At 41.6% G+C, this 19345-nt stretch overlaps 1 long non-coding RNA gene across 3 annotated transcripts in view; it reads right to left on the reverse strand.

The window, feature by feature from the left end:
• LOC101717157 (uncharacterized) overlaps positions 1-19345 on the reverse strand; it is a 43476-nt gene that overhangs the window by 13041 nt on the left and 11090 nt on the right. The window contains exon 3 of one of the 3 annotated variants that reach the window (XR_015449843.1): positions 5926-5963. The exons of the other annotated variants lie outside the window; for them this stretch is intronic. This is a non-coding gene — a long non-coding RNA (uncharacterized LOC101717157). The remainder of the gene's footprint in view (positions 1-5925; positions 5964-19345) is intronic. 3 annotated transcript variants of the gene reach the window in all.

Here is a 19345-nt window from a genome sequence, read left to right on the forward strand (position 1 = left end):
AGTGCTGGTATAGCACAACCTGTGCACTAAACACCCACTCTCGTGTGGAACACTGTTATGGCTTGGGTCTAGCTGTCCCCCCAAAGCCTAATGCAGTCATAGGCAGGGCTTCTTCAGAAGTGGCTGGATCTGGAGCCTGTGATACTGGAATTGATTCATGGTGCAATGCTAGGCTCAAGGGCAGTAGGATTAAGGCTGTGAGTGCTACCTGCCCTAAGTAGTCTGGATAAGATAAAAGAGGCAGAAAGAGGCTATTAAGGTCCCTTATTGCTTTTGGTATCTTCTGGCCACCATGAACTGTTTCTCCTCTACAACACTTCTCTGCCATGTGCCACTCTGCTTTGGAGCCATCCAACTATGGACTGAAACCTCTACAAAATGTTAGCCAAATAAACCTTTCCTTCCTTAACTTGTGGGTGTTGGATATTTTGTCTCAGGAATGAGAAAAGTGACAAACACTGCCACACTGGAGGGATTTTTCACAGCTCTTAACCTGTGCTGTCAAAACACAAGGCACCCACAGAGGAAGGACATGAGCTGAGGTCAAATCAGGCACTCTTGCAGCTAGAGTGGATTTGAGAAGAGGAAGTTCTTAGGAAAGGGTACAAACTTTACCAACCCACCTTTCCTAGTATGGAAGAAATTCCGTCAGGCCTAAACAAAATATTGGCAGACTGAACACTCGTTTCTTTTCACACTTCAGTTCTCATCCTGGAGGGGCTTCATGTTACTATGGTGTCCACCCCAGAACATTTGCACAAAACATTTGTGAAGCATTTTGCAATACTGCATAACAAATATTCTTACATTTGCACGTATGTAGGACTAGATGTAATAACCACCAGTACTGAAACCAAAAAAATTAATGTAATACTTATGTCTTTATTACATATCCCCAAATCACCAGCTCATAACCAGTACATCCAGACATGTACAACTATAATCATAATCTCCTTGACATTTTACGCATTTTCATCTTAGAAAAAATAGAACTTTAAGTCTATTTTAAAAGTTTGTTACAAAGGTGCATTTGCCAAGACAGAAAGATAGAGCACCTGACAATTTGTTAGCTTGATTTATAACCTAAGTGTCTCCTTTGATTTTTGTCCCAGGCCCTGCAAATGTTAGCAAGTCTCAACTGCTCTCATGATTTGACTTTAAATACCAAGAACCTCCATAATTTTGCAGGCCTATTTGTTTATTATTTCATTCCTTGGATCTTCAGACCATGAAGGCCTAAAACCATGAACCTCCCTCTTAGGCATATATGGGTTTCATTTCATTTTCAACTGAATGCTTTTACTGTTTTGGATTTAGAAAGCTCTGGGTCTTGAAAATTTTGAACAATGTAGTAAAGAAGTCAAACGACTGTGGCATGTCACACTGGAATGATGAGTTTCTTGAAGAAAGGCAACTTTATTTGAGGGAATTATTTAGTTAGTATAACTATTTCCCTGGATTTTTATAGTGAAAATTTTATTGTGCAGTTTATCTTAATAAATCTAATAGATCTGGGAAAGACAATAACATAAATGTCCACTTCAATACCCTGTTTACGTATAGGACAGAAAAAAGATGAAGAGAGAGATGACTTGTCCAAAACACACTGATTTAGGAGAAATCAGGTACAACCAGAAATTTTTACCTATAAAGCTATGTTTAGAATTTTTATCTTAATAGAAGCTCTATACAGAGAAAGGAATATATATCTGAAAAATTCAACTCCTTATGAGAAAGACAGTAGCTTAAAATATTCTTACACTATCCCTATCATGACCATCATTGTCAGGTTTAGAATCAGTCAAAAGTGACAGTTCATTAGTATCAAAAGACAGGAAGTTACTACACCCAAACAACTGATGTGGAAAACTTTCAAGTCATACTTCTCTGTTTTACCTTAATATTTCTGGGACACTTGCCCCATTCTAAGTAACAGTTCCATGGATTTTGCGGGGCGGGAGTGTGTGTGTGGATTCTGGGGTTCATGTATGATAAACATACACTCCACCACTGGTGTACACTCCCAACCCTCTGAAAATTTATGACTGTGTATTCTTTTTAATGTACACTTGAAAATATTAAGTTTCATTTATTTTTTTGGTACCGAGGATTGAACTTGGGTCCTTGCGCTTGTGCAGGAAAATATTAAGTTTATTTTTCTGAGACTGCTTCTAGTTCCAATATCACAGAGTTTCTCTTGCATTTTCGGCTGCAAGGTATAAAGCAGTCCTGTGTCTCCATTCATTTCATTGTCAAAAACTTATTTTAGTGTCTTGGCCTGGACACTGAGAGACAGATATTTAAAATCTGCCCCAGCATAAAGTTTAGAAGATGTAGTCTACCATGTTTATCTAAGAATACATTTTTGCTGGGTGTTGGGGCACACGCCTCCAGTCCCAGTACTTAGGAGGCTGAGGCAGGAGGATCAGCCTGAACTACATAGCGAGACCCTGTCTCAAAAAAATACTTTTTTTTTGTAGCCAGGGATGGTGATGCACACCTGTAATCCCAGCACCCTGGGAGGCTGAGGCAGGAAGATCACAAATTCAAGCTTAACCTGGGCATTGGGCTACTTAAGTACTTAGCAAGACTTTGTCTCAAAAACAAAACTTAAAGGTTGGGGATGTGGCTCAGTATGAAGGCCTGTGTTCAGTCTCCGCCATGCATGAGAGGAAGAAAGAAGGGAAGGAAAGAAAGAAGAAAGGAAGGAAGGAAAGAAGGAAAAAGGAATATATTTGCTGTACTTCCAGCTACTTGGGAGGCGGAGGCAAGAGTATCCCAAGCCTGGACAACTTCAGTGAGATCCTATCTAAAAACAAAAAATAAAAAGGGCAGAGAATGTAGCAGGTAATAGAGCACTCCTGGGTTCAATGCCTAGTACAGAACTGGGGGAAAAAGGAGTATATTTGCAAAACAAGGGGTTTTGTTACATCTTATATCACTTCTCCAAGTTAAAAAAAAATGCATACAAGGTTCAGTTTTATTGTTGAGTACTGGGATTGAGCCCAGGATCTTTGCAATGCGCTACATCTAGAGACCTTTCAAAATTTTTTTTTTACTTAAGTTACTACATTCCCCAGGCTAGGCTCAAACTTGCAATCCCCTTGCTTCAGCCTCCCAGAGTGCTGGAATTTCAGGTGTGCACCACCATGCCCAGCTACATTGTTCAATTTTAAGATAGACTAGAAAGCTTTAGTCACCAGGGTGTGCTGGTACTAGAAAAGAGAGACCTAAAATCATGGAACACAAGAGTAATATCATGGATTCCCACAAATATAGCCAAACCAATTTTTTAAAAAATTGTAGTAAGATGCACGTAATATAAATTTACCATCTGAACCATTTTTTAAAATTTATAGTTCAGTATTGTTAAAGATATTCACATTGTTGTACAATCAATCTTCAGAACTATTTCATCTTGCAAAATAAACCCTATAACTGATTAATAACTGTTTCCCATTTCTCCTCCCCCAAACCCTTTCAACAAGCATTCTACTTTCCATCTCTATGGTTGTGACTACTCTAGGTATTTCATATAAGCAGAACCATATATAATTTATATTTATATGTGACTGGTTTATTTCATGTAGAATAATTTCCTCAAAGTTGGTCCATATTGTAGCATGAATCAGGATTTCCTCCCTTTTTAAGCTAAATAATATTCTATTATATGTATATACCACATTTTATTTACCTATTCATCCATTGATGGATACTTGTGTTGGTTTTACATTTGGCTATTGTGAACAATGCTGCTATGAAGACAGGTATACATATATTTATTTAGTTTCCTGCTTTCAATTATTTTGAATCTATTCACAGAAGTAGAATTGCTAGATCATAGGATTATTCTATTTTTAATTTTTTTCTTTGGTACCAGGGATCGAACTTGGGACCTTGCACTTGTGAGGCAGGCAGAGGAACTACTGAGCTAAATCCCTGGCTCTCTTATTTTATTTTATTTTTTGGTACAGGGGATCGAACACAGGACCTTGTGCTTGTGAGGCAGGAGCTGGAACCACTGAGCTAAATACCCGGCCCCTATTTTTAATTTTTAAAGGAACCACTGTTATCCTTACTTGGTGCACTATTTTACCTTCCCACCAAAAATGCATAATGATTTCAATTTCTCCTTATCTTCACCTGTCAGGTTGATAGCCCAACCAGTCACAGGGGGATGCCCAGTCACCTGAATGAAGATACAGCCGGGGATGAAGGAATAATATACAAACAACAAGGAATAGAGAAAAATGAATGATAGTTTACTATTTGGGGGGCTGAGAATTGATCTTTAGCTCTCTCCTAGCTAAAGATCACCTGATCTTAGCTCTGTCCTGGTTAAGACTATGAGCTCTGGATTACTCGGTATTTATGATTGTACAACATAGTAAAGGGGCATAAAGGCAGATGCAGGAAATAGCAGAACTAATGCACTAAAGAGCCAGGCTGTAAAAGGGGAGTAACTATGTATACTTGTGAAGGACAGGTCACAGTTAACAAGGCACCTGTGCTATCTCGCAGATTATAGCTAAAAGCCACCTGTGTTATCTTTTGCTAACATTTGATCTTGGAGAATGGTTGCACAGAGTCATAATTCCTCAGCTGCAGTGTTGCTTTGCTATTAGAGATGTTACAACCTCATCAAGCATTGAGACCTCAGTTGTGATCACTGGCACAGGGAAGCTTATCTCCGTACACCAGTCGAAAGGTCAATTAACGAATCACACTTAGGCCTTGGAGTGTCTCATAATTTTAATCAATAGCTGAATTATAAACCAGATGAATAACATCTAAAGCCTGCTCAGTGCAGTTTCAAGCTGGTCTCCTGTACTTACCAACACTGATTATTTTCTATACTTGGTTTGCTGTTGTTGTTGTTGTTACAATAGCTGTCCAGATAGGTATTAGGTAATGGTCAATGGATTTTTACAAAGATGCAACGGTAATTCAAGAAACAAGATACTTTTGCTAAAAGTAGTGCTGGAACACTTAGACGTCCTGCAAAAAAAAAAAAAAAAAAAAAGAAGAAGACCAAGCTTGACCTAAACCTCACTTTATTAAAAAAATAACAAAAATTGATCAAACTTATGTAAAAAGTAAAACTATGGTTTTAAAAAGAAAACAGAGAAAAAAAGCTTCATGCACTCAGATTAGGCACAAAGCTCCTTGATGATGTCAAAAAGATGATCCGGTCAAAAAATGATAAACTGGACTCATAAAATTAAAAATATTTTGCTCTGCAAGATACACTAAGAGAATAAAAACGGAGGCCATACACTTGGAGAAAATGCTAGTAAATCATTGATCTGACAAATATTACTATACAGAGTACATAAAGAATGCTCTCAATAGGAAGAAAACAAAGTGTTGAAACAGAAAGACTTGAACAGACACTTCATCAAAGAAAACAGTAGAGATGGAGCTATAGTTTAGATTGGGAATGTCCTCCAAAAAGTCCACATATTGAGCCTTCATCCTCAACTTGGTGCTATTGGGAGGTGGTGGGAACTTCAGAGGGGGTGCCTAATAAGAGGTCTTTATGTCATTGAGGGCATGCCCTCCCAGGAGACTGTCAATCTCCTCTTTTTCTTTCACTTTCTGGCCATATGGTGAGCAGTTTTGCTTTTACCACGTGCTCCTGCCATGACTTGCTGCCTTGTCCAAAGGAATGGGGCCAACTAAGTATGGACTGAAACCTCTAAAACTATAAGCCAAAATAAACCTTTTCTTTTTATGTTGATTGTCTTGGGTATTTTATTAACAGAAAGCTGACTTAAATAGGTGACAAATAAGAACAAGATTTTCAACATCATTAGCTATTAAGGAAGTGCAAATTAAAATCATAATGAGACCACACAGTAAAAGGGCTAAAAAGAAAAAATTGGCATTAAGTGGGATCAATATTGTGAGACAATTGGAACTTACAGACATTGCTGGTGGGAGTGCAAAATGGTGCAGTTGTTCTGAAAAAAAAAAAGTTTGGCAGTTTTTTTATAATCAATCATACATTTACTATCTGACCCACCAATCCCAACGTTGTTCACCTAAAAAAAAAAAGAAAACATGTTCATGCAAAAACCTGTTCAAGAATATGTCATAAAGCTTTATCTGTAATACTTAAAATTTAAAAGAAGTCCAGTGTGGAGGTACATGCACGTTTCACAAAGTTGAGCTAACCCAGAACAAGTTAGCAACTTAGTGAGACCTGTTCTCAAAATTAAAAAAAAAAAAAATTTAAAGGACTAAGGTGTTGGTCACTGCAAAAGCCCTGGGTTCCATCCTCAGTACTAAAACAGAATTAAACAAAAATCATTGAGAAATAGGAAGAAAATATTCCACTAGGTAGGAGAACTATGGAGGGGGGTGGGGGAAAGGAAGGGAAAGCAAAAAAAAAAAAAAAAGAGGAAAAAAAAGAAGGAAAAATTGGAAACAAAGCTTTTGTAAGTAAGGAGGGTTGAAGAGGGGATAGGGGAATAGGAATAAACATCAATCAAGATGTATCATGTACAGGTACAAATTCCCTACGATGAAAGTGATCATTATGTATACCAAAAATGTACCAATAAACTTAATCATAAAAAAGTTCAACTGGTGAATGAATAAACTGGTGCTTTCATACACTCAATGGATAAACTGTGATATATCCACGTGGTGAATGGAATATTATCCAGCAGCAAAAAGATCTAACAACTTAGGTGGATCTCAAAGATATTATGCTGAGTCAAAGAAGCCAGTGTCACAGGTTACACATTGTAGTATTTCATCTTTATGCTTGTACAGTTTAGATCTGGAATATCCCCCCGTGTGTTTACATGACTGGTCCCCCATGTAACAGGCCATGCCACTACTGGGAGGTGGTGAAACTTTTAAGAGGTGGAGCCTAATGAGAGGTTTTAGCCATTTGTGATGAGGGGATAGAGGAACACTGGTTACCTCCTCTTTCTTTCCATTTTGTGCTTTCTGCCCATGACGTGCACAGCTTTGCTCTACCATGTACTCTGCACCATGATAGGCCATAGGCCCAAAACAATAAGGCCAACTCATCATGAGTGAAATCTCCAAAGTCAGTAGCCAAAATAAATATTTTTTCATTTGCAGTTGGTTTATCTCAGGTATTTGTTACAATGACAAAAAATTAACATAATGACAATCTCAAAAAGACAAAGCTGTAGTTGTGGAGAACAGATCCGAGGTCACCAGGAGTTACTGGGAAGGGCGTGATGGTCATGGAGCTGCAATGGGAGATTCTTAGGGTGGTGGAGCTCGTCTATACCCAGATTGTGGTGGTGCCTATATGAATCTGATTTTTCAAACTAGTAGAACTATATACCAAAAAAGAAAATTTTTCTGTGGGTTAATTTAAAAATAAAATTAAAATACATGTTAATATTACAATAATAAGCCTATTACATGTTAACACTAATAACATAGTTTCATTTAAAAAATTGTTTTTCCAAAAGAAAAAACTATAATGAGAAGAGTGGCTTTGTTTTAAAATTTTCCAAAGCTCTTTAGTGTCTGCCTTAATAGAGGACTCCAGGTTTGCATAACTGCTTCTGCATTCAATTGTTTTTTAATTTTTTATATTGCATACACTTGGGAAAGCTCTACTGTACAATGAGTACAATGAGACAATAAGAATAAATTAGGTACATCATTCTTTGTATCATTTTAAGAAAACATTTGACCTCATGGATCCCCCTAAAGAAAACTTGGAGTCACCAGGGTTCCTTAGATTACATTTTCAGGACCATGGCCCATGTTAAAACAGCACTAGAGGAAAGGCTTTCTTTTTCCCCTTATGATTGGTTTTAGGAAAAATACTCTTTTATCTTCAAAAGAAATAAAATCATTTAACATTTTATTGCTTCAATTAGGATAGAGAGTACACATATTTTTTTGGTACTGGAGATCAAACTCAGGACCTTGTGCTTGCCAGGTGTCACTGAGCTAAATCCCTGGCTCTAGAGTAAAAAATTTTAAAGTCAAATTCAGATGTTTATCGTAAATAGTCACTTTATGATTTCTATCAGTGATCAGCCTTAGGAACATGTCAAAGACATTGTTTTCATTATATGGTAGTAAGAACATTAATTATTTATTGTCAAAACTTTAACGCTGCCATTCGTTTTTTTAGGTGGCCCATAGGATTCCTTGTAAGGAGTGACCATCTTGGTTGAATGGTGTTTCCATACCTATTCAGGCCATACTGCAATGTATGTGAGTAGCACTGTTCTGCTATAAGTAGCTTCCATTACTTATAATAGTCTTTCACTCAGAACATTGGATTTCCTCTGAAACTTCCTGAAATCCATAAGCGGCTTACTTGAGGATGGACTTTTGTAATCTGTGGGTGATCTCAAAGTTCTGAAATTGTGACCGCAACTGACTGCAGCATCAGGAAGCAGGTATTTCCTGCCTCTAAAAAGGTTGGGCAATGGAGAGGGTGGGGCAAATAATAATACCATGGGGCCTGGCTCTGTAAACCTAACTAGTATCTCAGGTGATAAAAGCTGTTACAGAGGATCGCCTGATGAGGGCCAAATAATATCTACAGTTGGCTGTGTTTCCCTAAGTGGTTGGCTCACTATCCATGTTGGAGGCTCACCATCTAGCTAACATTTGTGAGTGGTTAGATGTTCCCAGCTAGTCTCTTGGAAGCAGTCAAGGCAACCAGGCTTTTGGTTAAAAAAAAAAAAAAAAAAAAAAAAAGGAAAGATGACTATAATACCAAGAATCTCCTTTTTCCTAAGGAACTGAAGAGAAAGTTTTTCACTTTCATACATCTTTGTGAAGACCCCTATTGAGTCTGAACACTGAATAACTTTTCACTCATTTACTGAAAGATGTCTTTTAAAGAGATTCTAGGTCTATATACAGATTAGGTGAAGAACTCTTAACAACTCAATATAAAAGAAATATATTTTAGTATGTGTGCTGCCAAAGGAAGTACAACATAAAAGAAGTATAAACAACACATATAGGTAAAGGACTTGAGTAGACATTTCCAGAGAAGATATACAAACACATGAAAAGATATTCAACATCATTAGTTGTTAGGGAAATGCAAATAAACACCACAACAAAGTACCATTTCATACCCATGAGGACAACTATATTACTTTTTATACAAAGTTTTATTTTATTTTTGCAATGCTAGGGCCTTGAGCATATTTGGCAAGCACTCTACTAATGAGCTACATCCTCAAATGGAAAATATGTAAGTGAGAAACTGGAAATCTCCTACATTGCTAGTAGAAATGCAAAATATGATAGTCACAGTAGAAAATTTGATGGTCCTTCATAAAATTAAACAAGAATTATTAAATGACCCAGCAATTCCATTCCTAAGTATATACCCCAAAAAACTGAAAACAATGTTCAAACAACAATTTGTACATAAATGTTCATAGCAGCAGTATTCATAATAGCCAAGAGGTAGAGAAAACCCAACTGTCCATCAAATGATGCATGGATAAACAAATGTGATACATACATACAAGTAAACATTAATCAGCTTAATAAAGAAGGAAATTGTTGACATAGATGAACCTTGAAAACACATAAAGACAAATACCTGATGATTCTACTTATTTAAGTTATTAAAAAGTTAAATTTATAGAAACATAAAGAATATAGGTACCAGGTGCAAAGGGGAATGAGGAATGGTAGGTCAATCCTTAATGGATTGAGAATTCTGGTTTGGGAAGATTGAGTGTTCTGGAGCTGGGTACTGGTGAATGTTGTATAGAAATAAAAATGTGCTTAATGCTACAGAATTTTACACGTAAAAGCAGATCATTTTAGCTGGGCGTGGTGGTGCATGTCTGTAATCCAGCTGTTTGGAAGGAGGAGCACAAGTTCAAGGCCAGCCTGGGGAACTTAGAAGACCTGGTCTCAAATTTAAAAATTTTAAAAAAGGGCTAGAGAAGTAGCTCAGTGGTCTAGTACATGTGCAAGGCCCTGGGTTCTGTTCCTACTACTGAGAAAAACCCAAACAAACCCCAAAGTTAATTTTGTCATGTATATTATACCATTAAAACATGGTACAATAAGAATGAGCCTAGAAATACTATGTTAAGTGACAGAAGCAACACCTAAAAGATTACATATTATCTGATTCAATTTATAGGGAATATCCAGGACAAGAAAATCCATAGAAAAAGAGAGCATGTTGGTGGTTCCCAGGGGCTCGAGGAGGTAGAAACTAGAAGTGACTGCTAGATGGTACAGTTAGTCTTTGGTGTGATGGAATCTAGACAGAGGGGAGGTTGCCACCTTGCAAATGCACTAATGTCACTGAAATGTGTTTTTAAAATGGTTGAATGTGTGAATTTCACCTCATTTTTTTTTTTGATACAGGAGAGGCTTTTTCAGGGTGAGCATGGGTTATCTTTATCTGACGCTCAGACTTAGTTTTATTGTTATCATAAATAGAGAATACTATCATCAATCCTGTAATAATAGTTTCTTAATTGTTGAAGCCAATATGTTGCACTTAGAAAAAAGATGCTTGGAAAATAAGGCACTGGATGTTGTAAACATGTCATCTTTGAAAAACAGGTGGCCAGAGGCGACCCCACACAATGCAGCAAGAGCAGAGATGGAGAAATGGCCAGCAAAGGGCAGCTGAGACGTGTGGCGATCTCCAGGAATGACCCAGGAGACGAAGGCACACCCACAGCCCTGATTAGAGGCTGGACTTCCAGAATTCACTCAGATGGGATGAGACCCTTGTCACCTAGGAATTAAAGACCAGAAAATTTGGGGATGTTTGGTTTATAACAAGAAACATGCACACAGCAGCTATCTGCTGGCTGAGTGACTTTTGGAGAGGCTCACACCCAAAAGAGAATACAGACTCCAGCAGCAGCAGCAGCACTTCCCAATCCTGAGAAGGCTGCTGATCCTCCATCTGGGCAGCCACTCACCCCTAATACTAAGGAAAGGGATTCACACAAGGAATTCTAGGGTCCCCAGTTCTGGGTCATGACCCTTTCCTGGTGGTGGCAAGGCATTATGCTGAAAACCCAAAAGTTGCAGAGGAAATGGTTTGAACTGCAACAGGAGTTATTTGGGCAGGGTGGGGCTAAGAGAAAACTCATTTACTCTAGCTCGAGATAAGTGTGGGAATATCAGGAACAGAGAACTCCAGTTTCCAGGTCTGTTGACAATAACTTCAAAGCACAGCTGAGTGACCCCATGCAATAGAGGGTCCTTACAGGCAGGAGCTTAGTCAAAGCAGTATTTCTAGTACTCAGAACACCACCTGGCACATGGCAGGTGAGAAAAGTTATAGTATGTAGCAGAATGAGAGGCAGGGAAGAGAGAGGAGTTGACCCAAGCTATGTACTAAGATACCTGATTAAAACCTCCCAGGTAAAAAACAAAACAAAACAAAACATTAAAACTCTCCCAGGTGAGACTACCAGGAAGCACTAAAAAGAAAGCTGGTCTATAGAGTGAGGACCCAACTCCACCTCCAGTCAAGGTAGTTGGGTCATTTTAATTTCTTCATCACAACCCACTGGAGGTTTTTTTTTTTTTTTGGTACTGGGGATTGAACTCAGGACCTTGAGCTTGCGAAGCAGGTGGCGGCACCACTGAGCTAAATCCCCAGCCCTACTGAAGGGTTTTTTGTCTACCCCCCCCCCCCCACCAGGGACCTTCACTGAGCTACATGCCCAATATGTATATTTTTATTTTTAATTTTGAGACAGTGTTTTCCTAAGGTGCCCAGACTGGTCTTGAACTTGTGATCCTCCTGCCTCAGCCTCCCAGAGTGCTGAGTTTACAGGTGCATGCCACTGTGCCTGGCTGTTTTTGCTTGTTTGTAATTTTAATTTTTATCAGTACATGTTTGCAGTGCATAATAATTACATTCATCATGGGGAATTAGTACATGTACATAATATATCTTAATTCTTTTTTGTTTTTAATTTTTCTGTTTTCTTTTTTTCTCCTTCTGTTCTCAGATAGTAGTTTTCACTTAAAGGTCCATGAAAATTCCTTTCATACACATAATTAAAAACAAGAATCACAAAAATATGACTTAAATGGTATTATTTTGTGTGTCTGTGTCTAGCATTTCTGGGTCATATAACAAGGTGAAACAGTTTACTTTTTAATACTGGGTAAATTCCAGATTTTCAAGTACAACTCATTGACTGCACACATGAAGACCAATACAAGGTGATAGGATATGTGTCCTCATATTCTGATTGGTACCAGTGCTATAAACCCAGCATAAACAATAGGATTGCTCCTACTTTGCACATGAATGAGACCATCAGGGAAGTTCAGAGTCTTAAATAACAGTGAAGACTTTTAAGCCAAATGCTCATCCACTACACGTGAACTTTGCCATACAGGGATGTGAGATTCTGTGTAACCTTCTAGTCCAAAACATTCTCCATCCCCTACACAGACAAGGCCTCCATTCTCATTAAGCACTGTACATAAATTATTGGTAGGTCTACAAGATTTCCATGACCACATTTTTTCAGAAGGCAGTTTGGCTCTGTTAATTACAATTAATAACATGTCCTTGGACACAGCCGCCTACAACAGACAGGAAAAATGATAGTGCCTCGGGACATGTGCAGCCTTATTGATTATGGAAAAAAACAAAAACAAAAATAAAACACAAGAAACAGACAAAAAAATGGAAACAAGTTAATGCTGAGCAAGAAAGCTGAGCAAGCTGTGATCTACTTAGTCTGTGAGATACACAGATGCTAGCAAAAATTCACTGGTTGGCCAAACTTCACTTAGGTTCTTGAGGCTCCTCCTGGTCCATGTGCACATGGCCCTGCAAAATCCAGTTTTAATGAAGAAGCATGGTAATTTAGTTTAGCAAGACTTTCTACCCTTGATATCTGATCAAGTTTATTATTCCCTCAATTCTCCAGGTTATATCTATTGCCAAGGCCTGCCTTCGGCAGGAATCTTTTCAGGTAGGTTTAGCAGGATCCCCCTTACACATTTTAGACATTTTCTGTCCACTGACTCCCCACCCCCTTTCTCAGTTATCCATTTCCATTTATCCATACTATATTCAGAGAAGAGCCTGACCTCTCTCCCCGACTCCAAGATCCTGCTACAGTTGTTCCTACACTGATTGCCATGGTCCTCAGTAAATGTTTTTATCATTTCTCACAAGAATGGGTTGGGGGGATGCCCTACCGAGTTTGCGAGTTGTGTGGAATGCCCAGGGTTGGCCCGCTGCAGACAGGTAGGTCTGCGGATGCCCTATTGAGGTCACCAGTCACGCGGAAAACGCCAAATCAGCCGGCGCCCTGGCACCAATCCACTGGACCCCCCCCCCCGCCCCCCGTACAGCCACCTGGTTCCACACTACAAAGACGCAGAGGACACCAGAACACCAGTCCACCGTACTGGGTCCCGCTGCTTCTGGCCCAGAGATAGGGGCTTCTGAGCCATCATCCCACTGCTCCTGGTCCAGAGGAAGGGGCTTCCGGGCCACTATTCCTACCACTGCTCCCAGCCCCTGTCCCACCTCTCCCAGCTCAACCAATAACAAATGCTGGTGGGACAGTGGGGAAAGAGGAACCCTTCTCCACTCCTGGTGGGAGTGTAGACTGGTGCAACCACTGTGGAAATCAGTATGGAGATACCTCAAAGAACTAGGACTGGAAGTCCCATTTGACCTAGCTATTCCCCTGCTGGGTATCTTCCCGAAAGAATTAAAAGAATCATACCACAGTGATAGATGTGCACCCATGTTCATAGAAGTACAATTTGTAGGAGCTAAAACTTGGAAGCAGCCCAAATACCCATCAGCTGGAGACTGGATAAAGAAAATGTGTTTTTTCTATAAAATGGAGTACTACTCAGCCATCAAAAATGAGAAATTAGAGACATTTATAGCTAAGTGGATGCACATTGAGGCGATACTCTTAAGTGAAATAAATAGGACACACATGTATAAATACCAAATAGTTTCTCTGGTGTGAGAAACTGAAAGTGTAAACAAGGACTAAATGTATAATAGGTAATATGAAATAGGAAGAAAAGGGGCAAAGGGGAAGGAAGTGGGAGGGCTAGGGGAAAGGATAGAAGGGAATGGGATTAATATGAGAAAATGGAAAAATAGGAACAAAATCTTTGTAAATAGGGAGGAATGGAGGGGTTGAAGGGAGGGCTGGGCAAGGGTGAAAAATAAGAACCAAGAGAGACTATGTAAAGGTGCAAATTTCCAATGATGAATGTCATTATATTGTATACCTAAAATGTACCAATGATTAGAATGAATAACCAATAATGCAAAATAGGAAGAAAAGGTCCAAAGGGGTAGGGGTAGTGGGAGGGGCAGGGGAAAGGAAAGAAGGGAAAGGAAAAATGCTGAGAAATGGAAAAAATGGAAATAAAGTTTTTGTAAACAGGGAAGGGTGGAGGGGGTGAAGGGAGGGCTAGGAATGGGGAAAAAATAAGAACCAAGATGCATTATGTAAAGGTACAATTCCCAATGAGAAATGTAATTTTGTTGCATACCTAAAATGTACCAATAAAAGAATTTAACAACAACAACAAAAAAGAATGGGTTGGGGCCCAAGGTTTGCTCTTGAAGTTGTAACTGGACTCTGCCTAGACATTTAGGCACTTGCTCCCTAGTGCTGACTATCCTTGTCTGACCTCTAGAATGTCCCTCAAGTTCCCTACTTAACTGTCACCCTCAAAAGAATAGTAGCCTGGCATCCTCATGTGATGCAGTCCCTGAACTCTGCCCACTCCCTGCTTTGATCCAGCCTCACATTCCATACATTAGATTCTTCCTCCAAATACTCAGAATTCAGCTGCCCACTCCCCGAGCCACTGCCACCCTCCAATGCAGGACCCAGCCACATCTCCTGACTGGTCTCCTGTGTCCACTTTAGCCCCACATCCTATTCTTTACACTAGAATTGGAGAAATCACTGTAAAGTTTGGGTCAGTCAGGGTTACATGGCTCTAATGCTGAACTTTCTATAAATCTTACCCATCTTAATATCCTTAGTCTGAGGCAAAACAGCCCAGTTGGCCATCTCATTAGAGATTATGAAGCAGGAGGTGGGTTTGAGCATCACCTTCCTTTCCCTGTTACACTGATTTCATAATGTGCTATTATATCAACATGATTAGTGTGAGGCCTGAGTGACTCCATTTTAAAATTTGGCCCCATCTTAGAGTAAGGTGACCTGGACATAAATTCTAGTTCCAAGAAAAACCATAAGATGTACTTTGGCCACCTGCCTGTGATAATGTTCAGCAGTCCCCTAGCAACTAGCCTAGCAACAGCTAATCAGTAGCTGCCTCAATGTCCCAGATGCTCTTCTCGATGGCCTGCAACAGCTAATCAGTAGTTACCCCAATATCCCAGTATCCCAGATGTTCTTTTCGATGACTTGAGCAGCCATTTGCAGTTCAGCGTGCAAGGCACAGCCAATCAGGTTTAAACTTTCAAAACTTGCTAAATGCTAGCCAATTGTGTGATTTGCGTGTGATTTGAAACCCCGCGCCTTGCTGTAACCTCTATAAAAACCCCTGGTGTTTTAGAGTCGGGGCTCTCAATCCTGACCCGCTGTGTCGGTGTCAGATGAGAGTCCCTGCTCGAGCTTGAATAAACGACCCTTGTGTGTTTGCAGCGGAATCGGCTCCTTGACGGTCTTTGGGGAACTTGCAATCTGGGCACAACATTTGGGGGCTCGTCCGGGATCCCCAAGACCCCAGGATCCCTGTACCGGAGGGTCGACGCCGGCCGGTGAGTGTCTAATGTCTCTTTGTTTGTCTGCAATTCGGGGGGCCCAATTCTGAGTAGGTCGGCAGACGGTCTAGGCGGACGCGCTGCAAGGGCCGCCGACCGGGATCCTGGAAGACATTCCGGATCCTTCTGGAGGGGACAGAGTGCCCCATGAGTCTGTGAGACTCCTGGAGGGACGGTGCGGGTCGCTCCCGTGGTATGGCGTAAGGCCGTCGTCCCATTTTCGGTATTGCCTCCGGTCGGGCAGAGGCCGGTTTTGTCTTGCTTTTTGTTTTTCTGTTGTGTTTGTTTGTCTGTTTATTGTGGTGACTTGGATTGAGATGATGGGACAGACTGCGACCACCCCCCTGTCCCTCATGACAAACCATTTTAGAGAGGTTAGAGAGCACGCTCATAGTCTAAATTTAGAAATAAAAAAGTCCAGACTTGTCCTTCTGCGTAGTTCGGAGTGGCCTCCCTTTGAGAAGGGATGGCCCCCCGAGGGAACTTTTGATTTACAGATCATACGCAGGGTCCATGGAGCTGTTTTCCATCCCTACACCGGACATCCTGATCAGGTTCCCTACATTGTCACTTGGGAGAGTCTAATCTGTAACCCACCCCCATGGGTCAAGCCCTTTTTGCCTCCACAGAAACAGCAGCTGGAGGTAATCCTGACAGCCTGTGAGAAGACTCCCAGAGAGCGCAACAGAAAAAGGCAGACCGAAACCGAGCCAACCGCGCCGCTTTACCCGGTCTTCCAAGGAGGAACCGAAGAAGATCTCCTTTCCCCGCCCCCCTTACAACTCTCTCTCTACTCCCCGACAACAACAGGTGTGGGGAGAGGTCCCGGCCCCAGCCAGAGCTGGGGAGGAAGGCCCGGCACCGGGTGCCAGCAGCGGGGATGGACCCACCCAGAACACTCGCCACCGGCATGCCGTCTCGCTGGCAGGGCCGGCGGACTCTACTGTTTTCCCGCTGAGAGCGATAGGCAACCCTGATGAGCATGGTAACCAACCTCATCATTACTGGCTCTTCGCCACCAGTGACCTTTATAACTGGTGTACTCAACACGCCAAATTCTCTGATAATCCTAGGGATTTGATTAACCTATTAGAAACTGTTTTGTTTACTCATCAGCCCACTTGGGATGATTGTCAGCAGCTCCTCCAGATCCTGTTTACCACAGAGGAACCAGAGAGAATCCAAAATGAAGCGAGGAAATTGGTTCCTGGTGACAATGGTCAACCCACCACCAATATTGATACTATCAACACTTCTTTTCCTTTGTCCCAGCCCAATTGGGACTTCAACACAACAGAAGCCTCCAGCGTGTTTATGAGGACGTCTGGCCTAAACTGAAAGCCCTGCATGAGTCTGGGCCACCCCCCGAGCCCCATCGCTACCGACCAGGGGACTGGGTCTTTGTCCTGAGATAGCGACAGAAAAACCTCGAGCCTCGCTGGAAAGGACCCTATGTTACTGTCCTGACCACGCCCACTGTTCTCAAAGTCGACGGGATCGCCTCGTGGATACATTACACTCATGTCCGCCCCGCAGATCCACACGCCATTTTAAAAGACTTCATTCCATCATAGCAGGTATCCAAAGACAAAAACAACCCCCTCAAACTCAGACTCAAATGCTCCTGATTTGGGCGGTCACCATAACCTGCTGCGCCCAAGTGACTGCTACCAATCCCCATGCCCCCTTCAATCAGACTTGGGTAATTATCAACACTGAGACTGGGCTCCACTTGACTTTGGCCTCAACCGTGGGACCTAGAGCCCCCTGGTTCCCTGAGTGCTTAACGTTTGATCTCTGCCAACTGGCCGAGGATTCTTGGACACATACCCAAAAGTAAGCAGACGTATACCCTGGTTGCCTCTGGAGGATATTTTATGTGTGCCCAGGGGGAAGGACAACCCCCCCATGTGGAGGCCCCGAGGCTTACTTCTGCGCCAGCTGGGGCTGTGAAACCATGGTTGTAGGAAATCCAGCTACACAGTGGAGAGAGTTATGGAAACCAAAAAAGGGACCGGACCTTATTTCCTTGGCTCATATTCCTGGAGACTCCCAGATACGGACAGAATTCACCCCAACAGGTAAACAGGCCTCTGGGTGGGAAACAGGCAGGACCTGGGGTCTCCGCCTTAAGACACCAAGCAATGACCCCGGGCTCTTATTCACTCTCCGGCTAATAGAAAAGCCACTATGGTCTCGCCCCATCGGGCCCCTACCTGTACCAATCTTCCCAGCTCTAAAGCCTCCTACTACTCTGCCTCCTACTATTCTGCCTCCTACTACTCTGCCTCCTCCTCTTCCTACTACTACTACTACTACTACTCTGCCCATTCTGCCTACTGCCCAGAGTAGACAAAGCCAGGTCCAGGACCCAAATGACCCCCTCTGGGAGCTTGTGGTCAAGACCTTTAAAGCCCTAAATGCGTCCCGGCCTGACCTTACCCAGTCTTGTTGGCTATGCTATGATATCAAGCCCCCCTACTATGAAGGAATAGCTTTCCCCGGAAACCTTACTAAATCAAAAAATGCTAGTCAATGCAGGTGGCAACAGAAGGGAACAGGTAGACTGACTTTACAATCTGTAGTTGGGAATGGCACTTGTATTGGTAACATCCCAACTACTCACCAACACCTTTGTAGCCAGACTCTCCAGTCTAATTCTTCTGGAAAATACCTTATACCCCCACCCTCACCCCCGATGGATGGTGGGCCTGCTCCACGGGGCTCACCCCATGCGCACATGAAACAGTGCTCAACCAGACTAATGACTATTGTATATTAGTACAATTAGTTCCCAGGCTGATCTATCACTCTGAAGAAGATATTTATGCCCCATACTTAGGTAAAACCCCAACTAGGATTAAGTGGGAGCCCATAACAGCCATCACTTTGTCAGTGCTCTTAGGTCTAGGCCTAGCCGGGGCTGGGGCGGGGGTCTCCTCCTTGATTTTGCAAAACAAACATTATAATGACTTAAGAACAGCCATTGATTTAGACATTGAGAGACTCGAGAGTTCGATCTCTCACTTACAGGAGTCACTGTCCTCCCTGGCAGAGGTAGTGCTTCAAAATAAAAGGGGGTTAGATTTGGTCTTCCTACAACAAGGAGGGCTCTGCGCTGCCCTGGGGAAAGAATGTTGTTTCTATATAGATCATTCAGGTGAGGTCAAAGAGTGCGTGGCAAAAGTCAGACAGGGCCTAGCTAAACAAAAACGTGAACGTGAGCTGAGCCAGGGATGGTTTGAGTCACTATTTAACTCCTCACCATGGCTGACTGCCCTGATTTCCACCCTGTTTGGTCCTCTGCTTATTCTTCTGCTTCTTTTGATATTTGGACCTTGCTTACTTAAAAATTGGCTTCATTCATTAAAAAACGTGTCAGTGCAGTACAATTAATGGTTCTCAGGTCACGGTATCAACCTATATCAGAAAACCCAATAGAATTAACCCTCTGAGACCCATGATTGGGCCTCGATAGTCTCATAAGAAGGGGGTAATGTGAGGCCTGAGTGACTCCATTTTAAAATTTGGCCCCATCTTAGAGTAAGGTGGCCTGGACATAAATTCTAGTTCCAAGAAAAA

The sequence above is a fragment of the Heterocephalus glaber genome, unplaced genomic scaffold, assembly GCF_053883595.1.
Source record: "Heterocephalus glaber isolate CG9 unplaced genomic scaffold, H.glaber_assembly_v1.0 deba00000818, whole genome shotgun sequence".
In the NCBI taxonomy this organism is placed as follows: domain Eukaryota; kingdom Metazoa; phylum Chordata; class Mammalia; order Rodentia; family Bathyergidae; genus Heterocephalus; species Heterocephalus glaber.